We start from the raw sequence: 14136 nt of genomic DNA, 5'->3' as shown, positions 1-14136 counted from the left end.
AGGAAACATCTCAGTAGGAGACCAGGTTCTACAACAGGCAAGTAAAAAGCCAACCACTATTAACTGAGCCTATCCACAATCCTTTTTCGCAACAAAAGGAAACAGGGACACTCATCTTCAAGGGCCCACTTTCATACCACAACAACAACATGAAGAAACAGCGAAAATCCCCACTGCAAGCAGAGGACGATCAAAGGAGTCCGGAAACCTCAATGGGCGTTTCCTACAAACTTGACCTCTCTGAGAAAGAATTCAGAGTTGAAATCCTCAACATGTTCAATGAACTCAATGCAAAGATGGACAACTTCAAGGAAGACCTGGCAGAAACAATACAACAGACAGCCGACAAAATACGGGAAGAAATGAGAGCAGAAATGAAAAACCTTCAAAAAGAAATGAAGGATTCGGTACATGAAATCAAAAACTCTCTGGCTGCCCTCAACAATAGGATGACTTCAGCCGAAGACAGAATCAGTATGCTTGAAGATGAGCTGCAAGAGGCCTACAGGCAACAACAAACCATGGCAAGAGACCTCAAAATAGCTCTAGCCAGAATCAGAGTCCTAGGGGATGATTTCAAGAGGAACAATTAAATTAGAATCATTGGACTACCAGAACCACAGGGAACCAACCCCAACGAAAAACACACAGTCAAACAAATCATTGTGGAAAACTTCCCACAGCTGGACAATGCGGGCATCCAGATTCAAGGTGCCCGAAGTGTGCCAGCTAAAAGAGATCCTAACAGAAAAACCCCAAGACATATCATAGTTACAATGATGGACATCGTTCAGAGAGACACAATACTGCAAGCAGCAAGGTCCAAGAAGGAAATTTCATACAAAGGAGCACCCCTTAGACTCACAGCAGACCTATCAGAGGAAACCCTCCAAGCTCGAAGGCAATGGTGGGATATAGTGAAAAAACTCAATGAAATCAACGCTTCACCAAGAATACTTTATCTGGCTAAACTCTCATTCAAACTAGAAGGAATCATACACTACTTTGGGGATAAACAACAGCTCAGGAACTTCATAGACTCAAAAATCCTAAAGACTCCAATTAAAAATTATTGATACATATCAATACAGCAAAATACCAAGCTAAAAATCAACACAGAAAATCTTTGCATTGCTGTATGTAAGCAATCAGCTAGAAGAGAAAGACATTTCTAAATATCACATTTCCTTTTGCATTAGAAGGAATTAAGTACCTGGGAATAGACTTAACAAAGGAGTTAAAAGAATTTATACATCAAAAGGCTGAAGGGTTAGTATAGCAGCAGGGCATTTGCCTTGCACCAGGCTGACTAGTGTTTGATCAAGCACCAATTATATTCCCTCACACCCACCTCAGCACTGCCAGAAGTGATCCCTGAGCAGAGCCAAAAGCAAGTCTCGTACACAGTAGGTGTGACCCCAAAATAAAAAATAAAGCAGCAAAGATTTCTATATCAAAAGCTCTATGTCATTATAAGAGAAATATTTCATGCTCATGGATTAGGAGAAATATCATTGTTAAAATGTAATCAGGCTACCCAAAACAGTATGTAGAGTCAATCAAAATCTCAATGGAAGTAGAACAAATACCAAAATTCTTATGAAGTTTTACCATGAAAGACTTCAGATAGTCAAAGTGATCTTGAGACAAAAAAAATGGAGAATATTTGTCTAAGTTTTTGTCACCTCCTTTTATTATAAACATATCTATACAAGCCAGTCTTGACTTTTAAGCATTTTGTTTTGAGTTTTCAATCACTGAAATAGAGGGGGGATAGAACAAAACTTCTTGCATCAAGACTTATCACTGCAGTAATGCAGTGGTTTCTTCTTCAGGCTTTGGAAAATGATTGCACTTTAGCTAAAAGCATTAGCAAGAAAGAGCATAGCCCTCAGAGTTGGGTCATTTTGAGTATTTCATTGGTATGTGACTTTTCTTTTGATTCTATCTTGTGCTTTTTACTTTACATAAAATATATGCATGAATTAATTTCTCTATGGTCAGGGAAGAGGCAAGATGGAAAGATGAATTATTGACAACAAAAGCACTTGTGTTAAAATGCTCTTGACAGATACCAATTATTATAGAATAGTTGTTTTAGCTTTTGTCATTTCACAAGCCACCTTAATATATACTGTATTTTTCACTTGTGTTTGAATTAATTGAAAGGCCATTCCACCATGTTGCAGGTACTTGGTAAACATATGGAATTAAGGGGGCTGGAGAGAAATTCAGAGGTTATTGTGACTTAGTTGAAATTTATGGTCAAATGGATTTGATCACTAAAATGACGATTTATGATGTTCTTGGTGGCAGGAATTTAGTCACTGAGAATAACTTAACATTTCATTATCATTTTTATTGCCATTTTGGAAAACACATCATGAAATCAGAACAGCCAGTCAACCACATTTATTACGCATAACAGCATAAAAGAACCTAGCATTCTATAGTGAGAGGAGAATACAGACGAAGCATCTGCCTTACTGATGCTAATAATCTTCTGATAGTTGAGACCCCAACCAAGTTGTGAGTGTGATGGCCTAATGGCCCCCCAAAGGAAGCTTCAGCCTTGAAAGTGTCAAAAACAGCTAATTCCATATTGCTAAAATGCAACACAGGTGACAGAACCATGCATATAAAATCATACAAATAAAAGGTACAGATAGTACAATGATTTTAATAGCTGTTACTTGTTGTGGTTGAATTAACTGAGATGTTCGCTGATTATGTATTCCAATGGCTTACAAAATCATACTACTATGCACAATACCATGAAAAGAAAAATGCACTTTGTTTAAACTGAAAGAATCTTATTGACTTTATGGTTACGGGAGAAAAAAAATATACATATATATATGATAAGTGACAATAAATCTCCGAAAAATGTTTCACTGCTAGTAAAAGAGTAGTAGAAAAATAATGATTAAAGCATACAGAGATATTTGTATTAAGACAAAGAAAAACGAAAGTGAAGAATTATCTTTTCTTGCAAGTGGCTGTTTAACTCTAACCCCTGAGTATGCAAATGGTAACATTAGCTGTAATTTGAGCCAGAAGGGGGCAGCAAGGAGCTATTAATGGGAGGGGAAAGAAAAATCAGAAACACACTCCAGAGACCTCTAAAAGGTGGGGCAGTGCGGTCCAGTGAAGGGGGAAGTGATAAGGATAAGCAAGGGAGTCCACAGACGGGAGTGGGGGAACCTAACACAGATGAAGACAGATGAGAATGAAGAAAGACGCCTTCAGCAGTTGAGAAATGAAAGCAGTCCAAGATGGCACAGGTAAAAGCTGAATTCTGTGACAGGTTTAGGTACAGAAAGATAAACATAAAAGTTAAAGAAGATTGCTTCACGGGTGGAATCTGGTCGGAGAAAGAAAAATATGTCCTAGTTTCTTGTGTTCAGAGCTATGAATCACCGCCACCTGTTGATCTATGAAACTTTCCTAGGGGGAAAAGCTCTGTCCTGATCACCCATCTCCCCTCCTCCTTTCCTCCCTCCCTCTCTCCCTCACCATCCCTCCCTCAATCCCCCCCCACCCCCACCTCGCTCTCTGAGCTGCCTAACAGAAAACCATCTATCGCATTTATAAAAATGCGGTATTGTCACATATCAACACATCATATCATTTACCTATGTTTGTGATCCAGAGACAGAACCTACAGTCAGCAAGCATACCCTGTCACTAGACACAAAGCATAGCCTCTAAGTTATCATTCATGGAAAAGATTTTTAACTTGGTCTTATTCTACATTTTCTCTAGTATGCAGATTCCTGCTTGGGAATTAAAATTCCCAAACAGAATGAATCAGATTTGCATGACAGAGGATAGTCATATTTTACTGCCGCTCCTTATAACCTTCTATATATTTGAAACCACCCACACTTGATCCTCACCCCCACCTCCAAATAACCTCTCATATTAACTGTCTCATAATAGGATATTCTGATGTAGAACCCAGAACTAGCAACCTCCAAAAGTTCCCCTAAAAGACCTGGCAGGGTCTTACACAGGAGGAAGCAACATGCCATGATAGGTCCTAACATGTCTCCCAGAGCCCCCAGGCTGAAGTGTATCATGCTTGGCAGGATGTATGTGATGCCACAAAGGACCCTAAACCTGAACAAATATGGATGGACACAACCAAACTGACCAGACTTATGACAACATGGAACATTGGTTCCCCTTATGAACCCTAAACTGTGCCCCTCTGAAACAGAGAAGGGTCCCTTTGGGCTCCCTCACCCTGTTAACTCTTTCTCAATAATTCTGAGTTCCCTTTTTTTTCAATAATTCTCCTGTTTCAGCAATCAAATCTCTTCAGATCTAAGGGTTAGACAAAAGCCCTATTTTGAGCTTGGAAAAATCCTCTGCTGTCACTTGGGCAGAAAATCACTTTCTCTCCATTTCCTTTCTGCTTGCAAATATAGAGGTTGCATTGCCTATAGGTTCTGTACAGAGAGACAGGGTTCAAGTCAAAGTAGGTCAAAGTACAACTTCTGGAATCTTAGTCAGAATATGTGCTTTTTCTTAAAATATTCCAACTATCAACTTGTCAAGAACAAAATATTTAATCAACTTATATAAAGTACTTTATGAAGTGTCCAGAATAGTAAAGCACATAATAAATACTAAACACAGCTTTCAATTATTTTCCCTATCCCATAGAAAGCCTGAGAAACACAAAGCACAGTGTTTTTCGGGCGGATTGATTAGAAGAACTTCCACAAGTCCCTTTGTTTCCTACAGCTTATTTAAATACTCATAATTGTCATTTAGTTTAGAGATGATTTTTATTTCAAAAACTGCCATTTTGTATTTTGGCTTTTCTTTTAATTAGATCTGAAGTTCTTGATGAGTGGTTCTTAAATATTTTATGCAAAATTTCAAATGTGATATGAAAAAGCTAAATTTCAAATCATTTTAGTGTAAATGGAGTACTAACAATTGAATCCATAGCCTCTTTCCCTACAAGTTTATTTGAAACCAGGTCATGAGGTGCCCTAGGGAAGGAGCCCTCTGAAATACCCCTGATGCAAAGGGCAAGTATGTCTGAACAGGAAAAGGAAAAATTCACCTTGGGGAATTGGGTTTAATGTAGGACTATAGGGCTCTCTGAAATTATATTTCCTTGCTTTTCTAAAAAAAAAAATCATTAAACTGAACCCCTTGAGGCCCATAGGCTATAAATTCTCGGATGCTGTCAAGGACATCAAACCAGTTTGTAGAGGCAGCATGAGTGGAGGATGATGGTAGTATAACACTTTGGACATAAAACATGTTAACTTCTTCAGCTGAAGAACACTTTGGTCATGAATAAAAAACACACATCTTTTAAAAGCTCAAATAAGTATCCCCCTGTGAAAATAAAGCCTCTGGGTCAATTTAATATTACCAGTAGAACTACAACCTAATATGACTACTTGAAGAAACAATTCAAGTTTACTCAAATTTGTGTCCTTAGAAGGCAAAAAATAACTTTATCATCTTGACAGGTAAATACACCTGAGGGAATTTGAACGGAAATGAGACACTATCTTTTCCAAGTGAATGCTTTCATCGGAAGAATTCTCTTCCTGGATCCCCAACATTACCTTGAACTCAAACTCAAACAATACTTGTTTTCTAAAAAGGTAAAGGAGGCTCCCATGTTCTTTTCTTTGTTTACGTTAGCATTAAAAGGGTTTGAGGGGGTTTGCTTCCCTACACAGAACAATGCCCAAACAGTAAAGATAGATCTCATTCCCCTGACCCTGAAAGAGCCTCCAATCATTAGGAAAGACTAGTAAGGAGAGGCTTCTAAAATCTCAGAGCTGAGAGGAATAGAGATGTTACTGGTGCCTGCTCGAGTAAATCGATGAACAATGGGATGACAGTGATACAGAACAATGAGACATGTAAGTCTCAGTACATTGGCATAGATGTGTAACAGCTTAAAGTAGATAAATGACCCCATGATGTCAAGTTCCATCAAAATGCTACAACCAACATTTTGATGTGTGTTTTTCCTCAAAAGCATCCATGCATGTCGCCACTGCATTCCTAAAACAGGCCCAACAATTACAGTGCTATAGGTGATGTAGAGAGAATTAAACTGAACATAGAATGAAACCAGTGCTATTTATGGACCATTTAACATACTTATCTAATAAATTTCATATATACTATCACCTACATCAAATGTTAGTTTCTGCTTTTACAATCAAGGGAACTGAAATATGCAGAATTTAAATATTTTCAGTCACATTGTGTTCATTCATGTAAATTTATGGTTAGTAGCATTTAGTCTATAATCACAGAAAATATCCAAGAATTATTTGTAGATTGGAAATAGGACATTTGAAAGTAATTGGCTTTGGTTAGTATTCTCATTCATACAACATTTCAGAGAAACCTTATATTTATGACAAAGGGTCAAAGATAGAATGGCATTTAACTGCAACAACGTGTTTGCAAGTTTTAGTCTAACTATATTTCTGGATATTTCATATTAGGAAGATCATCTCCACTTTCCCCCTCTGAATTCTTTTTCTAGTAAAGTGGGTGTGTTTGATGACAGCAGAATTGATGATTAGGAGATTAGAGATGGTGTTTGCATGATATTTTTGTAAAATATTTATGTCACTTCATTCCTACCAGAAATAGCCCTTGTCTTACACAGAAGATCAAATCTGACATAAAAAAAAAACAGTTGGTAAAAACAAACTAGTTAATACTATTCCAGAAGAACTCCAGATACACTACATACACAAGAACATTAAACCCTAGTGACCAGAAGTATGCAAAAGTTAGTATTTCAAAGGTTTATTTTCCTTCAAATATGTCAGATACATAACAAGCTATTTGTTATATTGCTGCTTAAGCTATTATCTCAAGACAATTACAATGTCCAGAATTGAGAAGAGGTGTTGAGAAGTATGTTATTGTCTACTTTGTAAAATTTACTTTAGAGCCTTTTTGCTTATGAATCTACTAAAGACTTTTTTCTCACTTTTCATCTAAGATGCCTTGAATTCAATACTATAAGCGTTTCCTAAAATATTCTGCTTGCACCCAGCTTTTATTTAGAAGTGATATCTTAGAATTTCTTTAACCTATCATCTCAGAAAATCTGATAACAGCATTTTTTTGGTTAACATCATACTATATGCTAACTTCAACAATTATTCTACTGAGCATATCCATAGGTTTAGAAAGGCACTGCAGAAATGTATTGTAATCTGTAATGAAAGGGTGATGGGGCAAACAATACACAGGAAGAAGTAAGTCATCTTAGAATTTTCTCTGTGTGAGCAACTTGACTGGGTAAATTATAAGTGAAAAAATATCTTGATAGTGTCTTTGCTCTATAATAGTGTCTTTACTGGCTTTGCCCTGCCTTCTCTGGCTTCAGATAGGAAACTCCTAATTCTGTGACATAATAGTATCTGTAAAGAAACTCAACTTTCTTTAAATACCTTTCAAATGTCATTCTGATCAAATCACTGTTATTAGATGTGAATTCTTTGATCCTGCAGTCTTTATCCCACCTCCTAGGCCTCAGCTCTCATTCTTGGCTGTAGTCAGATTTCCTTTATTTATTTATTTTTTTGGTCTGTGTTTGTTTTGTTTTGTTTTTATTTTGAGGCCACACCCAGTGTGCTCTGAGTTTACTCATGGCTCTGTGATCAAGGTGATTCCTGATGGAGCTCAAGGTACCAAATGCAGTGCTATTGTTTGAACTTGGGTATGCAACGTGCAAGCCACGTAACTTACCATCTGTATTTTCCTATATTATTTCTCTGGCTTACAATTCCAATTTTATCTCTACCACAGAGCTCCCTGAAATTAAAATCTCATTCTCAATGTCTAATAGGTAATTTATCAAATTGATCTAGATATCCACAAAAGAATGTCAAAACATAACAGTGAACGCACAACTTCTACTCCATATTTTACTTTCCCTATATTTTCTAATTGAATAAATGACACCACTATCCATTTATTTGTGTTAGGAAATAAGAGTTACTTGAAGCTCTTCCCCGTTTTGTTTTGTGTTACCTACTGCTATCACTAGCAAACATTCAAAAATACCTGGTTACCCCTCTGCTTAAAATTCTCAGTGTCTTACACATATGATGCTGTCAACTCCTCTCTACTGGGATTAGAAACCTCCTGAAGTCTTGCTGGGTCAAATGGGAGCTCAACCTCTAGTTTTTTGAGAATCGTCCATACTGTTTTCCAAAAGGGCTGAACCAGTCGGCATTCCCACCAGCAGTGTAGAAGGGTCCCTTTCTCCCCACATCCTCTCCAACAGCGGTTGCTTTTGTTCTTTTGGATGTGTGCTAGTCTCTGTGGTGTGAGGTGGTATCTCATGGTTGTTTTGATCTGCATCTCTCTGACGATTAGTGATGTAGAGCACTTTTTCATGTGCCTTTTGGCCATTCGTATCTCTTCCTTGGTAAAGTTTCTGTTCATTTCTTCGCCCCATTTTTTGATGGGGTTGGATGTTTTCTTCTTGTAGAGTTCAACCAGTGCTTTATATACCCTTGATATCAACCCCTTATCTGATGGGTATTGTGTAAATATCCTTTCCCATTCTGTAGATAGTCTTTGTATTCTGGTCACTGTATCTTTTGCGGTGCAGAAGATTTTTAGTTTAATGTAGTCCCATTTGTTGATCTCTGTTTTTACTAGATTGTTTAGTTCCGTGTCATCTTTGAAGATAACTTTATCTTCAATATCGTAGAGGGTTTTGCCGACCTTGTCTTCAATGTACCTTATGGTTTGTGGTCTGATGTTGAGGTCTTTAATCCATTTTGATCTGACTTTTGTGCATGGTGTCAGGTCGAGTTCTAAGCCCATTTCTTTGCATGTGGTTGTCCAGTTGTGCCAGCACCATTTGTTAAAGAGATTTTCCTTGCTCCACTTCACATCTCTTGCTCCTTTATCAAAGATTAGATGATCATACATTTGAGGTTGTGTGTGGGGATATTCCACCCTGTTCCATTGGTCTGCAGCTCTGCCTTTGTTCCAGTACCAGGTTGAGCTCCCATTTGACCCAGCAATACCACTGCTGGGAATATATCCCAGAAAAGCCAAAAAGTATAGTCGAAGTGACATATACACTTATATGTTCACCACAGCACTGTTTACAATAGCCAGAATCTGGAAAAAACCCGAGTGCCCTAGAACAGATGACTGGTTGAAGAAACTCTGGTACATCTATACAATGGAATACTATGCAGCTGTTAGAAAAAATGAGGTCATGACGTTTGCATATAAGTGGATCAACATGGAAAGTATCATGCTAAGTGAAATGAGTCAGAAAGAGAGAGACACATAGAAAGATTGCACTCATCTGTGGAATATAGAATAATAGACTATAAGACTAACGACCAAGAATAGTAGAAATAAGTACCAGGAGATTGTTTCCATGGCTTGGAGGCTGGTCTCTCATTCTGGGTAACTCAGGGAAGGGACCACCAAGTAAAATGTGGTTGGAGGTCATGTGAGGGAAGGGTGATGCGGGCCGAATACAGACTAGAGACTGAACACAATGGCCACTCAACACCTTTATTGCAAACCACAACACCTAATCAGAGAGAGAGAGAACAAAAGGGAATTCCCTGCCATAGTGGCAGGGTGGGGTGGGGGGAGACGGGACTGGGGAGGGATGTTGGGTTTACTGGTGGTGGAGAATGGGCACTGGTGAAGGGATGGGTTATCGAACTTTGTATGGGGGAAACATGAGCACAAAGATGTATGGATCTGTAACTGTACCCTCACGATGACTCTCGATTTAAAAATAAACTAATAAAAAAAAAGAAACCTCCTGAAGTCTTGGCATTCACTATGCCACCCTGCTTCATCTCCTATTAAGCTCTAGAACACAAGACATATTTGCGGTGCCCTACACAGATCATGCCATTTTTTGTCTCCTTGAGGAATTTAGGTTAGCTAGTCCATAGTGAAGTCTCTTCAGCAGTGATTCTGCTCTTTCCAAGTGACTTGCAGGGTCATTAAATGGTACTAGCCCCCCATCAGTTCATGTGATCTACATAACTGCACTAAGAGTCACAATTAAAACTAAGTTCCTGATGTAGCTTCCCTTTCATGTTCAGGAACTTTATCCTGGAGACCCTATAGATAAGACCATGGCAGAGATTACTGGTTTCTCTATTTTTGTTTGGCTTGGGGTCACATCCAGTGACGTTAGAAGTTATTCCTGACTCTGCACTCAAGAATTACTCCTGGTGGGTTCATGGGACAATAAGAGTACTGGGGATCAAACCTGAGTCAGACAAATGAGATGCAAATGCACTGTCTGCTGCTTTATATCCCTGGCCCCAGAATCAACTTTTGTTTTTGAGTTTGAATCTTGTAAAGAAGATGCCAGGTCTGTTTGTTTTGCCTAGAACTAAATATGACCCCTAATATATGAGTTCCTGCCATTCTCTCTCTCTCTCTCTCTCTCTCTCTCTCTCTCTCTCTCTCTCTCTCTCTCTCTCTCTCAGGACCTTGACTTAGCCTTTGTGGTTTCCAAGTATATGATAAACTTCCTCCAGGATCTGTGAGAAACAATCTCTCTATTTTTCCTCTTGCAATTTTTTTTTCTGGACAAGGTTTCACTGTCCAAAGTCTGTGGTCTCTAACATAACAAATGCTAACAAAGTCACAACATTCTTCAGCAATAATTTTCTAGAAATATGTTTATTCCACTCACTTATACACACGTAACTTTCAATGCTGCCTAAAAGTAGATTTCAAGATGGAAAAGTTGTGAGTTGTTTATATTGAAAATTTCCTGCAGGAGGAACACCTGTAGGGAAGTTGAGACAAAGGTTTGGGCAGAGATGAGTAGAACTACTCAACTCTCCCTAACTCTGGAGTGAGAATGGACTTTTATCACTTTTCTGCCTTGGGGCCAGACAAAAAGAGCTTTTAATTATGCTCTTTCCTCATTAACAAGTGTGTGAATGCCAACAAGGAAGCCTTCTTATGATAAAGGAAAGTTCTTGGAATACTTCCAGTATGTAGGGAAGATGCTTTAATCCAGAGTGAAATCTTTCAGAATTCACTAGAGCGTCTATTGTGTGTGACTGACATCAATTTGTTTAGCTTCTCTTAGGACTCTAAGCCACCTGACTCCCTCAAAAATTAAGAAGACTTTTCAGACAGTCCCTAGACCCCAAATAAGGCCATTGTCCTACATGGTCTCCTTCTGCCTAGCTCCACAATAGTACCCCACCACACTGTAAATATTTGAATTTTTTTCCATCTCTTGATAAAATATAAACTTTTAGGTCCAAAAGTTTTTCTTGCTCATCTTAATATTTCAAAGTCCTCAACATAGAGCCAAATACATAGTACAGGATCTGGATAGACAAGTGAACAACAACAACAAAAAAGGGCTCTGTACTTGACCCTAATCTATAAATTATTTGGTCATCTAATGAAACAGTTTTACACTTTAGACTTGGCCAGTGTTTTGATACTATGAGTGTCATAGTATACTAAAAATGTGCTAATATTTACTTTTAATATTTTGATTAAATAAAGCCAAATACACTCAAGGAAATTGCAATTATAATGTGGCTTTCATCTTTATTTCAGGTGTCCACTTGTGTGGTAAAACCAAATTGTAGTTGATTTATGCTATAGTTATGATAAACAATATTTAATGAATGTAGTGACTGCACATTTTTCACAAAACCTTATTTTTCCATAAAATTCTTATGAGTTTTATGGGAATGTATCATGTAGGAGAGCATCAGCTTTTCCTACTATCACAGTGATGATTCCAAAAGTGTGAAGAGTGCTGCAAAAGTACATCTATTTTAGCCAGCATTTTCAATGCTCTACTGTTCACGACCTACACAGAAGCTCAGCAATTTTAATTCTTTTCTGCTTCCACCAATAAATATGTGATCCAGCAAGGACTAAAAGGCTAAAATATCACCAGAAAGCCAAGAAGAAAAAGCTGCTTTAGGAGCTCAGTAATAGCCTATTTTTATTCTCCCAAAGACACAGAGATGGAGAGAAGAGTATAAGGCGAAGTTGTGCTTTTGTTTCAAAACAAATACTGAAAGGTATACATTGTGTGACAAATGCATACTGGAAGTACACTGAATTTTAAGAAAGAAGTACCTTCCTTGACATGAAAAGTGTGCTTTCTCCGGAGTTTCTGAGCTTCCAGATGCTTCTGTCTTGTCTGGCAAATGGCATCCACATCTCACACTAAATGGGCAGGACACCCCAGTTAGTTTCTCATCAACTTTGGTATAAACCCAAGGAAAGAGAGAGTGATCTAATTATATATGGCTCAAGACATTACTAAGTACTTTGCTTCTCCAAGATAAAAAAAAAGAAAGAAAGAAATGATTGAGAGTTCTCAAATGGGACTAATGAAATCAAGATCTTGCTTCTGATTTTGTCACTAACTTTGACTGTGATGTGCAAACATTTTTCATTTTTTAGAACTCACGTCCAAAAGTCTAGGGAGATTGTGCAAGGATTAAGTTCCTTCCCTTGCATACGGTTGACTCCTGTTAGGTCCTGAAACTGAGTATGGTTCTCCAGAACCATCAGGAAGGATCCCTACCCACAGAACCAGGAATAAGGCCTGGGTATTGCTGCTTATGGCCCAAACTCCATCATCATTATCATCATCATTGACTTCAGATTCCTTATAAAGTTGGAGGACTGAACTACAAGACTTTTAAAATACCTTTTCATTTCAATGCAGATTGTGAAGGATCCAAACTACTTGAGCTCAAATCTAGATGAACCTCTTCTTACTGGTCTGAACATGACAAATCACATGTAATATTTGTTATAACTAACTCATTAATGTATTATATAAAACATATTAATATAAGAAAAGAATGAAGGCACCCTTAGCCTACTATAACCACTATGAAACATTTTAATTAAATTATAATTGAGAAAGCATATTGTAATCTGTTAGACTCCTTTCTACTATAGATCATATCAGACCTTAATTTTTCTATAACTTAAGAAGTTCACATGGAAGCTCAATTTCTAATTTTTTCAGAAGTGTCCATATTATTTTCCAAAGGGGCTGGACCAGTAGGCATTCCCACCAGCAGTGTAGAAGGGTCCCTTTCTCCCCACATTCTCTCCAACAGCGGTTGCTTTTGTTCTTTTGGATGTGTGCCATTCTCTGTGGTGTGAGATGGTGTCTCATACTTGTTTTGATCTGCATCTCCCTGATGATTAGTGATGCAGAGCATTTTTTTCATGTACCTTTTAGCCATTCATATCTCGTTCTTGGAAAAGTTTCTGTTCATTTCTTCCGCCCATTTTCTGATGGGGTCGGATGATTTCTTCTTGTAGAGTTCAACTAGTGCTTTGTATACCCTTGATATCAATCCTTTATCGGATAGGTATTGGGTGAATATCCTTTCCCAATCTGTAGATTGCCTTTGTATTCTGGTCCCTATGTCTTTTGCCATGCAGAAACGTCTTAGTTTAATGTAGTCCCATTTGTTTATCTCTGTTTTTACTTGATTGCTTAGTTCCATGTCATCTTTGAAGATACCTTTATCTTCAATATCGTGGAGGGTTTTTCCGACCTTGTCTTCAATGTACCTTATGGACTGTGGTCTGATGTTGAGGTCTTTAATCCATTTTTATCTGATCTTTGTGCATGGTGTCAGGTCGAGGTCTAAGCCCATTCTTTTGCATGTGGTTTTCCAGTTATGCCAGCACCATTTGTTGAAGAGGCTTTCCTTACTCCACTTCACTTTCTTGCCCCCTTATCAAAGATTAGATGATTATACATTTGGGGTTGTGTGTTGGGGTATTCCACCCTGTTCCATTGGTCTGCGGCTCTGCCTTTGTTCTAGTACCATGCTGTTTTAATTGTTACCTCTTTGTAGTAAAGTTTAAGGTTGGGGAGGGTGATGCCTCCCATCATCTTTTTCCCCAGAATTGTTTTAGCTATCAGTTGGCGTTTATTGCTCCATACAAATTTCAAGGTTGCTTGATCCATTTCTGGAGAGGCAAAAAAGTACAGTCGAAATGACATCTGCACTTATATGTTCATCGCAGCACTGTTTACAATAGCCAGAATCTGGAAAATACCCGAGTGCCCAAGAACAGATGACTGGTTAAAAAAACTTTGGTACA

The sequence above is a fragment of the Sorex araneus genome, chromosome 1 (assembly GCF_027595985.1).
Source record: "Sorex araneus isolate mSorAra2 chromosome 1, mSorAra2.pri, whole genome shotgun sequence".
Classification (NCBI taxonomy): domain Eukaryota; kingdom Metazoa; phylum Chordata; class Mammalia; order Eulipotyphla; family Soricidae; genus Sorex; species Sorex araneus.
The sequence above is the reverse complement of the archived record's forward strand: the minus strand, read 5'-3'. Positions refer to the sequence as shown.